A 9,470-nucleotide genomic window follows, 5' to 3' on the forward strand; every position below is an offset into this window, starting at 1 on the left:
ACTCAAACAAGACAACCCTCTAGACTCCAACCTCTTGGTAGGACGACGATCATAATACGGTCCTAGTCTAAACCTGGCCAGACTCTCGGGATGGACGACACCCGATTCGACAAACGATACCAAATCGTATCCAAGACTCGAAATATGGTACACCTAACCGTGCCCGAAAGTCGAGTAACCTCAAGCGGAACCTTGTCACCTAACCGTGACCCCTGGTCCGAAGAGGCGGAAGGAAAAATAGCCCAACTCGGAAACAATGGCACCTAACCGTGACCCAATGTCCGAGGGCAAATAAATAAGGAATGTCGAGTAGTCTCACAATGTAAAACGTCACACTCGGGTCACAAATACGAGTGGAAAAGATTGCACAAACATAACGTAAACAATTCATGTGAAGCATGCATAAGTATAAAGGTATGAGAAACATCGGTACTCTCTGCGGTGTGGGCACACGCATTTACTGCCCACCGCGCAGAGGATTCATGCTATGGTGAACAATGTCAAATTAGGTGAGGGTGTATTCTCTCTTAGGGTGGCACGCGCCCACCTGCAGGGGATACAAGCTAAAGGAAACAAGGTCAAAAACATTCAATGTGTATCCTCGCCGGGTGCACGCCGCCCACCGGCAGGGAATCCCTACTATAGTCAATTAACTTCAATATTTCACATTGTGTATTCTCCGGTTGACTGCCGCCCACCACAGGGGATACACCCTATTATAAAAGACACCAAAATTTCATGTACTTACTGCCGGTTGGGTAGGGTAGGAGGCCGCTGCCGCCCACCGGCAGGGGATTACAAAGGCTTAATTCCTCATTTTTATAACTCAGAAATGCAATGACGCGCTGCCGGTTGGGTAGGCTGCTGCCCAGCCCACCGGCAGGGGATCACCGTATACGAAAACTCATCAAACATCCATCTAAAGTCTTCCAAATTCAACCATCTTTCATTTAATCATTTTATACTCCTTTAACATGATGAATACTGAGAAAAATTACCACTTTCAAGATGTAATTAACATATGAGGTTGTTTATTAATCATTAAAAATGAGGTTTAATCATGTAATTATGAGAGAATTCCTTTAAGACAATCTCATGTTTTACCATATTACAACAAGACATGAATTTACTCCTTAAACATATGAAAATCATCATACAAGTAATCTACTCAACACCAAATCACCACAAAGCATGAAAGACACCAAATTTAACATTCATATGAGTCTAATACTACATAATTCACACAATTTTAACATAAAAGTCGAGTAACCCATCACCGTTACCTTTTTGCACTTCAATCTTCTAAAGACTCGTCAATGATGTAGCTATCCTCCTCCGGGTTGTCCAAGTTCTCCCCTAAACACAAAAACAAAGGTATTAAGTCAAGAATCCACATCCTTGTAAGATGAGAATTTCGAAATAGAGGAAAAGATGGCAACTTTCTTACTTAGAAAGAAGAGGAACGAGAAAAGGAAGAGAATGGCGCGAAAAGGAACGAGATTGGTGAAGAATTGAGTGAGATATGGTGATTTTAGGGTTAGTAAGGGAAGGTTCAACAATGGTGATGTGGTTGTTGGGAAATTTCAGAAATTAGAAGTGAGGGAGATGAAGTTGTGAGGGTTTAGTTGAGGTTTTGTGTAGAGAAAAGAGGGGGAAAAAGGCCCAAGAGTCAAGTTAAGCCCAATAACTCAAAATGAGTCGGTATCTACTAGAATTTTCGTCCCAAGTCTACTATAACTCGAGTCAGAGAATAATATTATTAAAATCTACACTATTATCACCGTTACACGGCTAAGACAATATTTTATGAAAATAAGCTTTAAATAATAATTATTTAATAAAAATTACTTAAAAGTTCATTTAAAATATGCGAAAGGTGCGGGGTGTTACACTTAATGTGTTCTCTGATAAAAATCCGATGATTTATTCGATGTGCTGCTGTTACGTTATATAGCAACCAACGCAACAATCCTCTCTAAAACCTAAACTTCACGGGCTTTCTAAATCTCGCCGGAATCGAAGTGGTCGATCGATCAAGATGATCTTTGGTCGATCGATCGCTCCTCAAAGAAAGAGTTAGCTTCGAAACCGAGCCTTGGTAGATCGACCGACTAGATTGGTCGGTCGACCGCTAAGTCGCTACTTGACTTTCTTTTAACTCGTGGACTTGTCTTTCGGGCCTTGGATTGCGCACCAAGCTCGTTCCTTAAGCAACTCCTTTACGTCATTTGCAATGCACTTACTCGGGACAGATTTGGCTTGATTTCCGTCGAATTCTTCACATTTCGCAATAAAGTACAAAATACGGAAGTAGACGGAAATAGGGAGAAAAGCAGCAAATAGTACACAAATGAGCTCTGAAATGCGTGTAAAAAGAGATGTAAAACATCATATAAATGACACGCATCAAATCTCCCCAAACCAAACCTTGCTTGTCCCCAAGCAAGAACTAGACTCGATCTAATGACCTAATGGAACGAGTTCAATCTCAGAGCGAGATGCACAAGTAAAGCCTAAGCCAATTTAATGCACAACTAACAATCAATCAACAATGTGAATCATGCAAACGAATTATAAAGTCGTTAAAAGGTCACTTTGAACCGTTGATATTTGTAAAGACTTATCAAATTGGACTCTCACGGGCCACTCAAATCACTCATAAACATAGGTGAATATAAGTAAGATAGAAAGAATTCATTTGTAGTGACTCTCACCTAACTGCGACTTATGAAAACATGCCAGCAATAGAATATGAAAATGACCTCTATGACCGTACATATGCATTCCAACCAACAGATGACCAAAGACACATGCCGAGGTATATATATGGGATATGTGAGGTATGGGTAAGAAGAGGCAAAACATTTTATGGACAAGTGGAGGTACAGGTGATCAAGCTAGCACCAAAACGAAACCATATGGCGACATCCAACTTCTTGCTCATAACAAACGAAACGGTGCTATAACGAGCACAAAACTCACAATCTCCAACTATCAAATCAATAAAACTCCCCATAGGATATAAATGAAACATGGGAGCAAAAATCGCCAAAGGATAAGGATTAAATCATGCGAATTGATTTTTTTTCTTTTTCTTTCACGGACATCAGTCGATCGACCTAAATGAGCAGTCGATCGACTGCTCTGAACAGTACGGGACGTTTTTCTCTTTTTCATTTCTTTTTCGAATCATTTTTTTCATTTCTTTTTTTTTTCTTTTTTTTTTTCTTTCTTTTCATCTTCCCAACTTTATCTCAAAAGAGCAAATGCCACCAAAAATGAGTAACAATCCCAGAAACCAGACTACTAGCTTGACAGAGGTAGGCTATATGTAGGATGTAGTAAATGGGACAAAAAGGATATTTTTGGCAGTGTGGAGCTTATGGGCAAAATGAGAAAAGGAAACCTCTACCACATGTGTCGACAAACCACAACCCGAATGCATACAGTTATTAAGTAGATCAAATTCATAATCATGCAGATTAAGGAAACATGTCTCATAAGGAGTACTACTCACATTCCTAGATGAACTGGTCATGAATGTCACCAGTTATGGGCTCTAAAGCTCAGAAAATATGATGTAGGTTGCCAATTATTAAAGTCAAGTCTCAAGTTCAGCAGGAATGTAACGAAAACTCGTAGATATGCACTTACGATTCTACTAATAACATGTCAGTTAGCAAGGCTTTAGGCAAAACGGTGCAAATGCAAAATCATCCTTGAAATACTACCGTTCCGACTCGACCTATATGCTAAAATAAACGTGCGTTTTATGGAAATTTTTGAAATTTTTGAAATTTTTTTTTTTTGGAATTTTGTATATATGAGAATGAAATAAACAATGCAAACTGAAATTTAAACGTGAATGCAAGCAAATGAATGAAGTGCGACGCAAAACCCTTCCCCAAACCAAATCGCACAATGTCCTCATTGTGCAAAATCATGTAATGAAGGAAAGAGAAATGGGAATTTGCGAGAAAAGGGAAATTAAAACACAATGACATAAAGTAAAGACTTGGGAACTCACAAGACTTTAAGCGCAGCAAAGGAAACCTCCCCAAACCAGCGTGAGCTAGGAGGTTTCAGTAGCCAGCAGTGCTACCAATAATCACCTGAAAAGACAAACAAAACCACGCATAAAACCGAGAAAGACAATCATGAAGCGGTAAAATTGTGCGCAAATGAGAAAATCAGAAGAAATAAATAAAACGACGGAAGATAAAGTGGAGTGGAAAACTCCACTTAAGTCCGCATATCGACCAAACACAGCAGGGGAGAGATCGTGAACAAATACAGCAGTGTCTATGGTCGATCGACCTATATGGGCAGTCGATCGACTAGATGAACAGGAACAGAAGCTCCTGGAAAGCGCAACTCAGTCGATCGACCATGATGGCCAATCGATCGACTGAAAGTACTGCTGTACTCCTTATTTCTTCGTATTTGCTCAATGATTTGAGCTAACAAGCTCTAAATACCTGCAAGTACACAATAATACGCGCCCAAAATTGCGCAAAACCCAAAGTAATGTCTAAAGCATATAAAATCCTAAGCAACAAAATTAAATGCGAAGTCTCGCGCACACAAAAACAATAAAAAGTAGTTCGAAAGCAATAAAGTGAAGTTTATAACGAACTCGATCAACTAATAGTTGATCAAAAAGGACCAAGGGATGGCCCACTTCGTCGGCTTCTGGCTACTAGAGGCAACCTCAATGGTGCTCATCTTATCAGTTGCACCCTTCTTAGCTTCGACAGTCGGAGAGTTCAGCTGATCAGCTTCGTCATCTCCCCAATCGAGGACTCCCTCAGAATCATCGGAGTCCAAATCAGCCCATCTCACCTTGGCTGGCTCATCCTCTACTTCTTCATCAGTCCCATAGCTTAAGCATCCTAGGCCTCCTCTTTGAATGATCGGCTGCTTTACAGCTGGCGCAACTTGTAGTACTCCCTTCCCCAAACCAGCTCCTGCATTATTTAAAGCAACAGATTCTTCCTCCATCTTGCTCCCAATCCGGGGCGGAGGGGTTAATACAGCAGTAGTAATAGGCATGTCGGAAAGTACAAAGTACGATCTCTTTTCAGAGACCGTATTACAAGTGACGGGCCACATGGGATCCTTTTTCTTAGCCGGCTGGGCAAAAACAATAGAGTGCTTTCCCACTTTGAAGGTCAAAGTACCTAGACCGACGTCGATGACTGCACCAGCAGTGTGCAAAAATGGCCTTCCCAAAATGATGGGAATATGGTCATCCTCAGGCATGTCAAGGACAACAAAGTCGACAGGGAAGAAAAACTTCCCTATCTGGACGGGTATGTCCTCTAGGACTCCTATGGGCTCGACCGCAGATCGGTCAGCCATCTGGACTGTCATCTCAGTAATAGCAAACCTGGTCAGTTTAAGCTTCCTAGCTAGACTCAAAGGCATGACACTTATGCTAGCTCCCAAATCACATAAAGCCTTTTCGATAGAAAAGGTACCTATGCTACAAGGGACGGAAAAACTGCCCGGGTCCTCTAACTTAAGGGGCGCAGTGTGAGACAGATAAGAACAAGACTCCTTGGTAAGTGCGACAGTGTGCATCTTTGTTTCAAGTGACCGCTTTTTAGACAACAGTTGTTTCATAAATTTGGTGTAAGCGGGTACTTGGTTAACTAGCTCAAGGAAGGGGACTTGCACATTCAGACTACGGATAACTTTCTCAAACTTACTGAAAGATACCTGTTCCTTGGTTGGCACGAGTCTCTCCGGATATGGGGCTGTAAGGAGCACCTTAGCCCTCTCCTCTAATTCCGCGCGCGCGGCGTCCTTGGACTTTGGCTGGAAGTCCGTTACCTTTTCTTTGTTGAAGCTAGATCCCTCCTCGGACCGTCTCAAATGAGACCCATTGACCGTCATTGGATCGAACTTGGAGCGGGATCGACCCACAAGATTTGGGTCTGCCCCTAAAACTTTCGGGACGGTGGTACCCCGAAACAAGTGGTCTCGTAGATTAGTTGGCATTAAAGGACGAAAATCTTCAGCATCAGCAGTGATATTGGTCGATCGACCACCCTCCTCAGTCGATCGACTGGAATGCACAGTTCCAGAAGCTCCTGGAACCCGTAAATCAGTCGATCGACTAGGTATATCAGTCGATCGACTGATTTTCCTGGCAGACGTCTTTTTCTTTGAATTGTTCGTTGAAGCTTTCTCTTGGCTTGTTTCTGGCTCATCTTTCTCGACAGCATCCTCAACCATGGCAGGACCGTTAAGGGTGGACCCGCTCCTCAAGGTGATGGCATTTAGGGTCTCCTTTTGTTCGGGTTGAGTGGGTAGGTGTCCGGGAGCTCGAGTGTTACTTTTGCTAGCTAGTTGAGCAATTTGGCTCTCAAGTAACTTCATCCCGGCCTCTCTTGCTTGGGACTCCATTAGCAATGATTCTTAAGTTCGTTAAAAACTCAGAATTTTGTGATTGTCTTCTGCGGCACATAAGGAGGCTTTTGGTATTCTTTGTTGCTTTTGATGCGGAGGCACATATGGCTGCTGCTGTGGCGGAGGTTGAGTTGGGTTTTGGACATTCTGGCTCCTCCAACTCAAGTTCGGATGCGGTGGCTCGTAGTAGGAGTTGTTCTGCCTATAGTGTTGAAAGGCGGACAAGATTCAAAGGGACTAGGGCGGTTCTTCGAGACATGGCCCTCAACTCCACACCTTTCACAAAGGAAGGGACCGTCGACACAAAGCATTGACTTGGTATATCCCACCCTTAGAGACTCCTCCTAGCTCATACTTGTCAAATCTTGCAGTAAGAGCCTCAAGTGCAAAGAACAGAGGAAGATTCAGCAGCTCTCCTCCGGTTCCCTCTCGAATTCCCATACTCGGCCTTGTGGGTAGCGAGATCATCAATGATTTTCCACCCTTTGGTTGCTCCCAAATTTTCAGCGAATCTCCCATTGCGCAGACATCCAAAATGGCCCCTCGATCGTCGTACAACCCATTGTAGAAATGATTGCACAAACTCCACTTTGCAATCCCATGGTGCGGTATGGTCCGCACCAACTTCTTGAATCGGACCCATGCCTCGTGGAAATTCTCATCTGGCCCTTGTTTAAAGCCCGTGATTTGAGCTCTAATAGCGATCGTCCTTGAAGCAGAGAAGTACTTCTTGTAGAACGCCAATGCCAATGTATTCCAATCGTGATCTCGAACGGTCTTGTCCAAATCCCTATACCATTCCCTTGCGGCATCACGAAGGGAAAAGATGAACATGGTCTCCTTGATTTGATCTTGGGTCACGCCATTTGGTGGGGGAATGGCGCTGCGGCAGAGTCAATGAAGGTCTCCATGTGCTTAGCCTGCATCTTCATTTGCAGCTCCCCAAACCGGTTTCTCTCAACCATAGTAATGTAAGCGAGGCTTTGGTTCGAATTTCCCTGGCTTCTCCGTAATTCGAACCCTTTGTACAAGTCGGGTGTCGGCTCGGAAAAACTAGCTATACTCGCTTCCTCGGCCATGACTGGAATTTCTGGGAAAATAACTGGTTGGTGAAGAGGTGGGTGAAGATGTTGGTCTTCCTCAAACAGATCGTGCTCGAGATAGCTTGACAGAGTACTCGGCTCTTCCTCTCGTCGACAATATCCTTCGTGCTCGTCTCAACCCGCGCAAAGATTTCTCTATCTCGGAGTCAAATGGTAATAATTCTCCACCCCGTGACTGCGCATAAGATGAAACTACAACAAGAATATAAGAAAAGTTTAAGGAACAAAAGTCCCTTAAACCGAGAAAGACCGAAAATAAAAGCAACTAAAATTAGGACTATTGCCTCCCCGCAACGGCGCCAAAATTTGATACCCGTCGTTGTGAGTACCAAAGATAAAATTTATAATCTCCTATTAAGACTAACCTAGGCTAGTGGTATGTGGTCGAACCACAAGGAGGCGGTTGTAAATTCTAGTTGTTCTATAATCAGTCAAAGGTAACTATTATGGGGGTTGATTGAATTGGTCTATAACTAATAATAAAGAAGAAGAAAATAAACTAAAGATATGGATTAAACAGATAAAAGAAAGGTACTAGGATGGTCGGGTCATTACGACTTGGCGGCAAAGAAACTAAGTCGGTCGAATTAAACACAGGTAAGGCGGGAAATAAGAGGTCCTCTCGGTCCACTCCTAACAAATAGCATCTCTCGATCTCACTATAGGTCCCTAATGTCACTAATACTAACTTTCGTCTTGAAAAGTGACTAATGGTCTAAACTATACCTATCTTTCGATCTTAGCACAGTTTAGTCGAATTAATTGACGGTCACATAACCTACCCTACCTTTCGGTCTAATTGGTCGGTCACAAAATAGGTATCTAACCGGTCGCATGCATTCGATTTGTTAAATACAAGTTTAAAAACAATTAAAACGAAGATAACCTTACAAGGTCAGTCGATCGACCAACAATGTCGGTCGATCGATCGACACGCTGGTTCATCCATCCGTGTCTAATCTAATGCCGCCTAGCCATAAATCGCCTACATCCTAGCACTACAGATTTAGCTACTCATGGCGAAGGTAAAAACAACAATAAAACTCATGACAATTACTAATTCATACTTAAAATAAATAGCAATGATGAAGAAACGATAATTGGCTTGGGAACACTAACTACCAATTCTATACTAACAAAGAAAGCAATAAACGGGATTAGGCGGAATGAATACCGAAAATTCAGAGGAAAGATTAGGAACAAAGGCAGAATTCCAAAGCAAGAATCGATATAGCAAACCCTAATTATCCGAACAAACTAAAACTAAAACTTAATGTATTGTGATGTGAAACTTAATGTGTTCTCTGATAAAAATCCGATGATTTATTCGATGTCTTCTTTATTACGTTATATAGCAACCAACGCAACAATCCTCTCTAAAACCTAAACTTCACGGGCTTTCTAAATCTAAATGCGGAATCGAAGTCAGTCGATCGATCAAGATCTTGGTCGATCGATCGCTCCAAAGAACAACGGAGCTTTCGAAACCGAGCCTTGGTCGATCGATCGACTAGATTGGTCGGTCGGATCGCTAAGGTGCTACTTGACTTCTTTTAACTCGTGGACTTGTCTTTCGGGCCTTGGATTGCGCACCAAGCTCGTTCCTTAAGCAACTCCTTTACGTCATTTGCAATGCGACTTACTCGGGACAGATTTGGCTTGATTTCCGTCGAATTCTTCACATTTACGCAATAAAGTACAAAATACGGAAGTAGACGGAAATAGGGAGAAAAGCAGCAAATAGTACACAAATGAGCTCTGAAATGCGTGTAAAAAGAGATGTAAAACATCATATAAATGACACGCATCAGCTGCGGTCCCCCATCGCGTGTGGCTGGTCCAGTGGACGATCGATATTGAGATGATGGGAATTGGTTGGTTTGTGTGTGTGTGTGTGTGATTAAGGCATGTCTGTTTATCTTATCATTGTTGTTTATATTGATTGTGTGATTA

This window comes from Silene latifolia, chromosome X, assembly GCF_048544455.1.
Source record: "Silene latifolia isolate original U9 population chromosome X, ASM4854445v1, whole genome shotgun sequence".
In the NCBI taxonomy this organism is placed as follows: domain Eukaryota; kingdom Viridiplantae; phylum Streptophyta; class Magnoliopsida; order Caryophyllales; family Caryophyllaceae; genus Silene; species Silene latifolia.